Source organism: Vicugna pacos, chromosome 2 (assembly GCF_048564905.1).
Source record: "Vicugna pacos chromosome 2, VicPac4, whole genome shotgun sequence".
Taxonomy (NCBI): domain Eukaryota; kingdom Metazoa; phylum Chordata; class Mammalia; order Artiodactyla; family Camelidae; genus Vicugna; species Vicugna pacos.
Window position 1 is genome coordinate 108,868,363 of NC_132988.1, and position 12,426 is coordinate 108,880,788.

Sequence of the window (12,426 nt, forward strand, 5' to 3'; positions counted from 1 at the left end):
AAGCAGTCACTATTGTATCATCAGAGAGTTAAGCGGAAAAGTGTAGGGGAGAATATTTGCTGAATAGCTCCTTTTGGCCAGGCACTGCAATGCATGACATATTTGATTTACAGGATTCGAATTATGATTCTTACTGGTAGCACATATGTGTGGGTGGAAAATGCCTGAATTACCCTCATTAGGATACATGAAACTAAAAGGAAAGAAAATGAATCTGAACCATAGCAGAACAATTACCCAGCTATATTTAGTGAATTTTTTTTAAAAAAAGGATGCTTGCCTCAAATCCCTATAATGTATTCCTTACAGCTATATATATATATACCTCTACCTCCATGTATGTTAAACTGAATATGGCTTGAATGAGTGTTCAGTTTTCTTAAGCAACCCTTTCATCTTCCTCAGGCCCCTTTGAGCAACACCTCCCTCCCTATTCTGTAAAGACCTTGAAACCATACACATGCACTCAAAATCATGACAGTGAAATTCTCAGGTCCAGAGTGGACAACATCTTTTACTGAGTGGAATTTTAGAGTTTTATTTTTCACAGTTTTTTCCCATAATGGTTGTTTCCTAATGTGATGGCCACCTGACACGATTTTTACTAAAATTTTTCAAGAAGTACAACCATTTCCTCTGAAGGTGAGAAGGTTTATGCTGGTTTGGAGCCCTGAATTTCCTTTTGACCAACACAGTGAACCCCTTAGGCAAGAACATTTTTTAAAAAATGCAAAACAAATTCAGTCTAACATAATCTGAAGAAGACTGCACCCTCATAATTCTGAAATAGGGAATACAAATTAAAAGTAAAATGATATCTTCCCTAATGTTGTGCTGTGGCAGGCCTTGATTTGAGGGGGAAGAAAATCCATCTGGCCTTAATAAAGACGTGAGCTTTCCAGGTTGTCGGGCTGTATTGTTTCCTTCACATTTTTACAGTGAGGGCTAATTTTTAGTGCTGTGGAACTAAACAATTTATTTTATTTTTAAAGAGATCAGTCTTATTGATTCCATAAGTCTTCATTTAAAAAAATGAATGAATAAGTGTTGAGCATCTCCTCTGAGACAGTGTGGTAAGTCCTGTGCCAGAGAGAAGTGAGATAAGCAGGCAAGAGAGAACTTTCATCCAACCCGCAAGTCAGGCAAAGCTCCCCAGAGAATAGAAGCCGGGGTCAAATTTTGAAAAGAGGCAGCAATTACCAGGATGAAGAATGGGAGGAAGGACTTCGCAGGCAGAATGAGAGGTGGATGCAAATCACATTACTGAAGTCTGATTATGATGCATTTCCGTCTAAACCTTGTGCTTTCTCAGATGTCTCGTGGGCATCCCTCATCGGCAGCCCCGCACATGTGCGCTTGCATCTGGATTCCCCATCTCGGGCAAGAGCACTGTGAGTAACTATTTCTACATTCCAGAAAGCATGAGTTCAACTCTTCTCTTCCCTCTCCTTCAACTAAAATATTAAAGGAAGCACCGAATGTTCTCTATTCCGTCTGCTAGGTGTTTATTTAAGCTTACACCTCCTCTCCAGTACTATTTACTTATTTAAACGCCCGTTTCTCTTTAATCTGGACAACTGCTATGGCCAATTTTCATTACATAATTGTCTACCTTTTAAATTCAGCAATTGTTGGCAGTTACGGTAAGGTATGTGTGAAGCATTGAGGCTGTCACAGAGAGTATGATAGAGCCACAGACCCAAACGGGATCACGGAAGAGATAGAGACATAAAGAGATAACTTTAATACAAGGTATTTTGGAAGGAGGCATAAGTAATAAGATTTATTTATTTATTTATTTATTTATTTATTTATTTATTTAATGGAGGCACAGGGGATTGAACCCAGGACCTTGTGCATGCTAAGCATGTGCTCTACCACTGAGCTATACCCTCCCCGCTGAAGATATTAAAGGTACACACAGAAAACATGAAGATCAGAGGAGAAGGCGGAAAGCCTTCCAGGTAGATTAAAATCCTGTAATGAGATGCTGAGATAAGAAGGAAACACAACAGAGAAATTATTCCCAAGACAACAGAATCAGCAATGATGTGGATATAAGATGCAATGAGTTGTATTCAGTGTTGCTGAAACTTCACATCTGGGGAGCAGGAAATGATGAGAGGCAAAGGGACAGAGGAAAGAAGAGGCCAAGTCATGCAAAATCGGTGTGCCCTGTTCAGCAGCAACAGTGATGTTCTCGGTTACTAAACTCCTATTGTACCCCCAACGATGATCATACACTTTCATGTTTTATCACAACAGCTATATTTTTGAAAGGCATTATTTCCATTTTACAGACTTAAGATTCTGATGTTAGTTGAGTGTCTGATACTGATGCATTCATATTCAAATATGATCTGCAACCACATCATTTCCTTCTCATTTCTACCTTTCCCTAAAGCCTCTTTAGCTTATTGACAAATACTTTTGCTTGTAATTTTAATCACATCCAGTCACCAAGATGGTATGTCATTCTGGCTCTTGATGGTTTACCTTTGCCTTTGTAGGGGTTCAGACTTCTTCATGTGGCTTTCGTGGTTGCTTATGTTTTCCTCTTCCTTCATCTCAATTTATCTACACCCATTCTATACCCTAGATACACTTAACCACTTGAATTTCCCTGAATATGTCTCTATATCATTCACGAGCTGTTTCACTTTGTTCAAAAGCCCTCCCCTACTTAATATTTACCTGGATCCCTGGAAAATACATATTTATTCCCCAGCACCTGGAATGAAGCAAAATTTCATGCTAATTTTATTCACAAAGCTATATTCTTAAACAATGAGGGTTCACTTTAAAAAAAAAAGTCTATGGAAACATCAAAATACGTGATATTTAACCAAAGCTCATATAAGAGATGTAATCTTCCATAAGGTGATTAAGATAACTGCTTGAGGGTGTATAATAGAAAGATATATTTTCCTTTAACTGGTCCAGTTGGGAAGTATAGTCATTTCCACTGATGTATGGCTGTCTCTGAATTTTCTGTGTCTGTATTTTATAATCTAGGTACTTAGAAAATAGCATGTATGGTCTGGCCAAAGGCACCACACAAATCAAAGCATGACCCATTCATTTCTGTTCTGTCACACGGAGATTGCAAATGGTGTACTTTCCACGTTCCACATCATTAGCATAGCCAATCAGCAGATTCAGCAGCATGATGTCTATGCCTGAAGGTGGACAGGGAGTAGAGATGTTCAAAGATGTGAGCATATGGACGGCTTAATCACAGGTGTGATGTCATTTATGCTATCCTTCCATAGTTATGTACTGAGGACCTACAAACTTCCATTTGCCTAAAATAGAGACATAAAACCAAGTGCCCACCATAAGTAAACTTACGATCTTGCAGAGAGGACAGAACATAATACACGGAATATAAATAATAATGTAGAAGAGCAATATAAGAGACTTCAATTCCACAGGAAAGTCTATTAAAATGAGAACTTTTAGATGGCTTATGAAAGATGGAAAAAGCACTGGAGTTAGAAGTCTGGGTTCTTGTTCCAATTCTGACATATGATGACATACAGCAAGTGACTTAAACTGTCTGAATTTTGAGTTCAGATAAATATACAGGTTATGCCAACTTCACTAGACTTTGGAAAGGATGAAGTAAAAAAGTTATTCTAGATTACAAAAGAACACACAGACTTTGATGCACGGTAATTTCCGAGCAAGGAATGGCATTTTAGTGGACCACATCCTCAGAAGTTTCTACTTGAGTTCTCTTTTTCATTCGCTTTCAAGTTGGGTTCTTCTTTGACTACACTTATTAAACACTTAATTAAATGCAATTGGTTATTTCTATCCAATAATGATTTATTGAGAAAATTTTATATGCCAATCACTATGTTGAATGCTGAGGATCAAATCATGGGCATGACACAGAAGTACCCTGTGTCATGCAGAAACTATCTGGCACATAGTAGGTGCTCAATAAATGTTAATTTTACTTTTTTTAAAAAATTGGATTCCATATTTGGTGGGTACATGCAGAGAGGCTACTGAAAGTGAAAAAGATTTGCATCATTTAGTAATTGCTTGGACAGAGTAGAAGAAAGTTTGTCATTGTTGTGACAAAGTTTGCAATACAAAATACACCAGAACTGATAAAAAAGTTTTATACTAAGTTAATTCCCGAACTTCAGTAGCCAGTAGGCAGACTATAGGAGCTGACAGTTCACACCAGGTATAAGACAAATGAGAGATGAAACCTTGGCAATTGTTCAGCCTTTTTAATAAACAAGCATGTGTATGTGTATACATATATATACACACACCATCTGATTTGTTTATACACACATGCTATATGTATCCACACACATATATGTGTATATATACATACAAATTAAAGGAACAAACAATAGCAAAAATTTAGCAAGTGGGAATACTCAACATCTTCAAAGAGTGTGGTGAAATAGATGTATTTAGATAGTGCTGATATATTTTGATTGCACTTAGAGCATGCAGTCTTTCTGGAGAAAAATCCATAATGTCTCACTAGAGCTGTGAAGTTACCGTATGACTTGACAATACTACTGTATTCCTATTGCTGCATGGCAATATTTCCCAGGAAACACATATCTTTATTAGCTATTGTCCACTTATTTTTTTTAAATCAAAGAAAAGTTAGTTATAAAAACATGAGATTACTGAAATATAGAAAGCAGAAGTAAACTGTAGAAATGATTTTTTAAAACTCTACAGTGTGACTTTTTAAGGATCGCAATGTTGAAAAAATTCTAAGAAAAAGGGAGAAAACAAAAATACATTTTAATAATGAGTAAGAAAAAGAAATAATCATATATTCAAAAGAGTTTAAAAATATTTAAAGACAAAAATTGTGTGTAAAGCTTGGGCAACTAATTGGAATAATGGAAGAAAAATGGATGATAACCTAGCAATTATAAATTATTAAAATTGATCCCAAAGGATGTAAAAAATTTAAACAGACAAATAACTATAAAAAGATAGTGGAATTAGTGAAATTTTTTAACATTTATAAAGTTACTAGCCCAGACTCTTTTTATAGATGAGTTCTATATAATCTTTAAATAACATATAATCCAGTACTATTAAAAAATTTTACAGATCACAAAAGATTAAAATCTCGTTATCCTATTCTTAGAAATTAATGAAACTTTTAAATCTAAATTTGTCAAGATGAAAAAAAAACTTTCATCAGACATGTTTTGAATAACAATGCACAATTTCTAAGTTAGAAATTGGGAAATTTATGTACCTCTGTTTAATTGTGCTGTGAAAAATACAGTCTATTAAAAAGCAAAAAAAAAATAGAAATTAAAAAAATTATATTACTGACTTATTATTTTAATACTGAATATGATGATGTTGAAATTCATATTAAAAAATGAATGCCTGATATGGCAAACAAAATAAACCAAAACAAAAAGGAATAATAAAGGGAACTTTGCCTAAGTGGATACCAACATTTATAATAAACCCATTATAATAAAAATAGTATAGCAACTGAATAGGGATAGACAAACTGGTCAGAAAAACTAGTTCAAAATAGACCCACCTGAAAGTGTGGTTGAAGTTATGACAATTTATAGTTCAATAAGGCAGCAAAATGGAAGTTTATTTCATAGCCAGCACAACTGGGTAACCATCCACAAGAAAACAAAGCACACAAGACAAAAAGTAAATTCTTTGCAGAAGAATTTAGTATAGAATTATCTACTATAAAATAATTATGATATATAAATACATGCAAATAAAGTCATTAATAAATAATGATATTCATATATAATATATTTTATAGCTTTGTACATAAAGTAATTTTTATAATAAAACAATATATTAGAAAAATTTAAGAGCTCTCATGTAGCTTTTTTACGAAAGAACAGACCCATTGAAGTGAGAGGAAATCGAGATATCATAAAGGAAAGTGGACATAAAAAATAATTTCACAAATGGAATCAAATAAAACAAAATACTTACAACTCATATGATACATAAATGATTACTATCTCAAATATACAAAAAATGCTCTGAAAAGAAAAAATACAAAAAATTAAAATGTAAGGAAATTACATGCACAGGCAGTCCACAGAGTAAGAAATCCAAATGGCCAATAAACACAAAATCATCAGCCTCATTGGCAGTTGGAAGTTGAAGACATGATGAAAAACTATATTTTACCTCTCAAACTGTAACACAACAATAACAAAAAAAAAATGTAAAGTAAAATAAGTCTAGTGTAGTGACCAGATGTGGGAAATGGGTAGCCACATGTTTTCTGGTAAGACTGTGAATTGCTACTGCACTTTGGAGCAAAGTCTCACAATACCTATTAGAAACAAAAATCCCATAGCCTGCACATTTTCACTTTCGATGATCAGTATTACAGAATGAAAGCTCAGGCATGCAAAGCAATGTGTATGGAGATACCTGTTGTAGTATGGGGGCGAGGGGTGGGCTAGCAAAACAGCAAACAAACAATTAGAAATAGAGAGGAAAAAACCCTGAAAATAACCCAAATGTTGGTTAATTTAGGGAGTTCAGTGCATGAAATATTTTGTAGTATTTAAAAATAATGAGTTTGTTTTGTTTTTGTGGACCTAAAGAAATAATCCTGCTGTATTTTTAAGTGGGTGAAGCAAGATGAACAGTGATGTACATGTATATAAAAAAAAACCTGCAAGACTCTTACAAGTGTGTAAGTAACCCTGCCCATCCCTTAAATGTTGATATTCTTTAGGCTTCTGTCCCAGATCCTCTTCTTGCCCAGTGACAGATGTATCTGCCTTGTATTAGAATTGTGTTAGTATTAATATTGTGACTGTATTAGTATTGTCATTTTCTAAATCTCCCACAGGACTTCAGGTCCTCAAATGGCCAGGGACAATGAGTTTATTTACTCTTTTCTCCCTGGATATAATTAGTAACTATAAACTACTAGGTAGTCAACAGATATGCTCTGAATTGTGAGACGAAAGAAGGAAAAAAAGGAGAAAGGGAAAGAAGAGACAAAATATCTAGCAAACAGCCTGGCACCTGAATAATCTTTACAGAATGTCATCACCTGCCCCCCGGCCCATCTCTTTCTCACTTCAGTCCCTCTGCCCCCATCCCCTTGGTCCACGTACTGCTCACTTTTCCTGATTCAGATACCATATCCAAGCAACAAAAAGGTTATCCAGTGATTCATCAATTCCTCACCTCCCGTGCTTAGCTTTCCTGGCTGCATTTCAGCCCCTGCTGGGAGATCCACAGCCTTTGGCTCTGCTTGCAGAATGGCCAAAGAGCACATCTGGATTGAGCATTTCATTTTCAATCCAAACCTGGTTGTATTAACACTCTGTCATATTTAATATACACTGGGCAACGTGTAGTCTGCTAGATTTGGACTCACTGGAAAAAGACAAAGCATGACATTGTTGAAGTCATACCAGCAGGGGGTATAATTCTTTGTAAAGCTATATAATATGTTCCAAATATATTGCAGCTGTTGATAGGTTTTATTACATTTGCAGTTAGGGACCTTACTATATCTGCAGGAAAGATTTATTGTATTTACTTTTATTACTTTAGCAGTTTGGGATATTTTCATATTTGTCATGAACTTATTCCATTTATGCTCATTGAGTTTATATCTTAAGTTTGCTACATGAGCAGGCTATGAATAATTTCACCTGTTGTCATTATACTTGGAGTCAATTCTCATTACCACTGTGCTAATATTTCACAGGATTTGCAGGTGCTGCATATTACATTAGCGGTTTGAATATTTTCAAGTCAGCAGCAATGGGGCAGTGCAATCAGCTGAAGAAAGGGCACAGACCTATCAAATGCTCAAACTCTTGGCAGATGGAGGAAAATATGCTGGACTGAAGAAGTTGGCTATGATAACCAGACTCATTTAAAGTACGCGTCCAAAGGATTTAAACCTTAGTCTGACGTGCTCAGACTCACAAACTCCAAATTGTCTGTATATCTTATTGCTTCTAATTTCCAACATTCTTCCACTGATTAAATGAAGATTAGAAATAAAGGTTGACTTATGACAGATTTATGTTTTCAAAGTGATTCCTGACCTGAATTATCTCTACCTTGAAAATCTAAGAGATCATCATACAATACTACATTGTAGGGGAATCTAAGCAAAATATTTAGCTTAATTCTTAGAATTTGGGGCAGAATTGGACAGCTTAGGCACCATTCTAAGCTTTCACCATTTATACTAACTGCAGTCTACTAACAGATGGAGCATTTGATGCAAACCTGCAAACCTTTGTTTGAAGTTATGTGATTTATTGTTGCTGTTAATGGAACCAGTAAGAAAGCAATTTGGGGCAAGAGGAAACTTGGAATAACTATGGCGCACGCTGGTAGCAGCAGCTGCAGAAGGAAAATAATAATAATCATAGCAGCTTAAGTTTATTGAGTGTTTACTACCTGCCAGTCACTGTTGTAAAGCACTTTACTTGCATTAAATTAATTAATCCTCATAACCACCATATGAGCTGTTTACAAGGATTAGATCCATTTTACAGGGGAAAAACCGAGTCACAAATAAGTTAAGCAACTCACCTAAGGGCACAGAGTAGGAGAGCTAGATCCAAGTTTAACCCAGATAATTTGAATTCAAAGTCAAAGGTTTAACCCCTGGACCATAGTATTAATTTCTAGTTTCCCAATTCAATCAAGGAAAGTAATCTCCTATTCTTTAATTTCATGAAGATTTACATTTAGTTCTTATTCATGTTATGGATTATGCTGTGTTCATTGGACTTTCTCTAGACTCATAGAGGCTCCTATTTAACCAATATTTAAAGAAATATACATTCTTCCAATTATATGTGAATCCACTAGTTTACAAGACTGCATAGTTTTCTCTCCCAAAATATTTATAGTAATTTGAACATCAATTTAAAGTCAGGTAATCCCTCTGTCCCCAAAATATGCTGAAATAATGTATGCTGAAATGAACTATGGTAGTTAGGAACACAATATCAACATTCTTCACTTACCCCTCAAGCTAAAACAGTGAAAGCTAGAGTCCTGGATCAGAAACTAGAAAACCAAGGTATGGTTTCTGCTCTGTAGCTCAGTGATTGCATGACTTGGAGAAAGTCACAGGTTTGCAGAATATCAGTTTTGGATATTGCATAATATCAGTTTTCTCATCTATAAAATTGAATGAGACAAATACTTGCTCTGCCTCCTTCCCAGTTTATGAGGTCATAGGATTACCAGATTTAGCAAATAAGAATACAGGAAGCCCAGTTAAATTTGGATTTCAGATAAAAAACTAATACATTGTTAGCACATGCCCCATTCCATATTTGGGGCATATTTATACTAAAACCACACTCATTATTTGAAATTCAAATTTAACTGAGCATTATGTATTCTATTGGGAGGGTCTACAAGAGGATCAAGTGAGATAATGCATGTAAAACATTTTGAAGCTCTGACACAAGACACTGAGATGGTAAATATGGCTGATCTCTCCAAAATAGGGGAAAAAATACTCTGAGTGGATTTAATACAGGGTTCTAATGTTGATTAATTCCCAAGGATTGTTGCTTAGTAGGTAGAGGGCTTTATTTGTGGCCACTTTGGAAAAGAATTGATTCTCAGCCAGAGAACACTCAAAGCCGGATAGGAGCCAAAGATCCTCGAAGGTAGGGGTCTTTTAGTATCATCCATCAACAAATGCCAAGCTGGCCACAGTAGGAATTACAAGGTGAGATGTGGTTTCAGGTACATCTTTGTAGATCCTGCTCCAGGAACTCTGATGTGTAACTCTTTATTGGTCCAAAATTCTATATGTTCAGCAAGGTTTCCAGATGATTCTGAGAAGAGCCAGATTGGCAACCACTTTTAAAGAGGTTTTCAGGGATACCAGATGCTTTTCTCGAGAGCACTAGTGACCCCTGACAGTGACCATGATTAGTAAACCCTTTTCCCAAGATGGGTCCCAACCCCAGCAGCTTCATCACACACTTGAGGGGCACTGGCCGACGAGAGAGCCTGCCCCACATGTCTTCGCTACCTGCCATCCACGGCACAACACCTTTGAAAAGACTCAATAGCTGCCCCAAGAGTGTATCAAAAATCCAGATGCATGAAAAGGGGATCTTATTGTTGAAAACAATAGAATCCTAACTCTAAATAATTTAAATTTAAAACAGTGGAAGTCCAGATTGCAATCAGCATGCTTACATGATTCTGTATGAGTTGTCTCATGATCTCAAAATGGGAGTTATCTCATGATCTCTCTCCCTCATGGCCCAGCCCTCCCCCCACTGTCTCAATTAATGTCGTCCTTCAACTAAGTTCACTGGCCCAGCATCGTTGATATACCTATCCTTGAGCAAAAATCATGGTGATTGGTTAGCCAGTCCTGAGTCACATGCTCATCCATACCTAGGCTTTGGGTTAATCCTACCCAACACATGGACTAAGACAGGAGGCGGTAGTTTTAAATACTAGACATGATTTCTATTACTAGAAGAACGTATGCTGTAGAGAAGAGTTTGTTATAATAGAGTATTAAATTAATGAGATGAAAACTTTTCCAGAAGTATAAAAGCTAAAAAAAGAAAAGCAGAAAAAAAATGCAACCCCAATTTTTTCAAAAGACATTCTCTAAAACCCTAGTTCATTAAATATTTTAGATTAAATGTGGCTCCCTGGTCAAAAATTTTGGAAACCCAATGCACTATATGTGCTTCTTGGAGATTAAAATGGCAGACTACCATATAAAGCCTCTGGAAAGTTATCCAATACAAAAAGCTGTTTAACATCACTTAACTCAAAATTTTTGAATTTGAATAGAATATGAAATATTTGTAATAGTAGAATGTTATGGACAAAATGTTTGTGACCTCAATATTTATATGTTGAAGCCCTTACTCCTGATGTGAGACTATTAAAAGATGAGACCTTTGAGAAGCAATTGTTTTAGACGAAGTAATGAGGGTGGGGTCCTCTTTATGGGATTAGTGCCCTTATAAATAGAGACCAGGGTATGCTTTCCTTCTCCCCACCATGTGAGAATACAGCAAAAAGGCAAGAGAAGAAGAGGGTTCTCATCAGAAACCAAGCCTGCTGGCACCCTGATCTGGGACTTCCCAGCCTCCAGAATGGTGAGGAATAAATGTCCGTTGTTTAAACTCTCTAGTCCATGACATTTTGTTATAGGACTAAGCAGACTAAGACACAGGACGTATTACAGAATGTGTTTCAAGGCAGTACTTCCTAAAGTTTAATTCATATACCCATAAACTATGTTTCTTGTTGAAATAAAGATTTTTGATTCAATAGCTCAGGTGTGGGGGTCTAAGTTTCGGCATCTCTAACACGATGTCCCAGAACCACACGTTAGGTAGTGAAGTTGTAAATAGAGTACTTTGAGAAATTCAGCTCCAGCAGCAACCTAACATCCCTCATAGCCATTCTTGTGGCTTCCCAACATTGGTAACCTGAGCTCTTATGCAGGGTCTGGCACATGGTGATGCCCACAATTATTTTAGGATTAAACGGGTGTATGAAAGAGTGGCTCACTTGAAAGCCTTGCTCTGATAAGCTTTACAAGTAGGTACCTTTCCTAATAGGTTGAGAAGAGTATCCTCATGTAGGGTGAGGAGAGAAGATGGAACGGTATGGGAGGAAAGATTCACAAGAAGCAACAGCTTGGGTAGCTGGAAGGTAATGATAAGATATTGAGCAAAGGGTCCGAGCATCAGGCCAATGGAGGGTCTGGAGGGGCCACAAATGGGCATGATGATGGGAAATTAACATGATTCCAAAGCAGCAGTCTTCAATTCTTTTCAGGCTCAGTGACCTGAGGTTTAAAACATGCTGATCTTGAAAACTATTACTCTGTAGCCCGCTTGAGAAGAGATTTTTCAAGTAGAGATGGTGAAGTTGGGTATCAGAATCTTTATCCGAGTAATTTAGTCTGAAAAGAGCCCTCTCCTTCCTCTCATTCTGATGTGTGACAATATTCCTTACTACCACACATTTAGAAGCATTGGTCCAAAAAAAGCACTAAGAATCTCAAAAAGATAATACTTCCTAGGGAAGGTTCTGTTCATTATCCTAAGCAACCATCATATTATAATCATCATTATTGCCATCAAAATAAGTGGAATGAAAAATTATACCAGCTGCATATTTATAAGAGCATCTCTTTCTCTCTTTGGTATTAGCATGTAATTAATGATCATTAGTTCCTTCAGATCATTTAAGTTCTCAGTGCTTATCTCTTCACTTATTAAGTGAAATTCAGAATCATGATGATATTTTTTGGTAGAAGAACAGTAATTCTCCACTCCTCATTCTTCCAGGTGGAGAAACTTCAGCCAAACAAGCTCTCTTGGCTCTGTCCCCACCCACTGCCCTTATTCCTCCCGGTGCTGGGAGAAGTCAGCCAGCTGA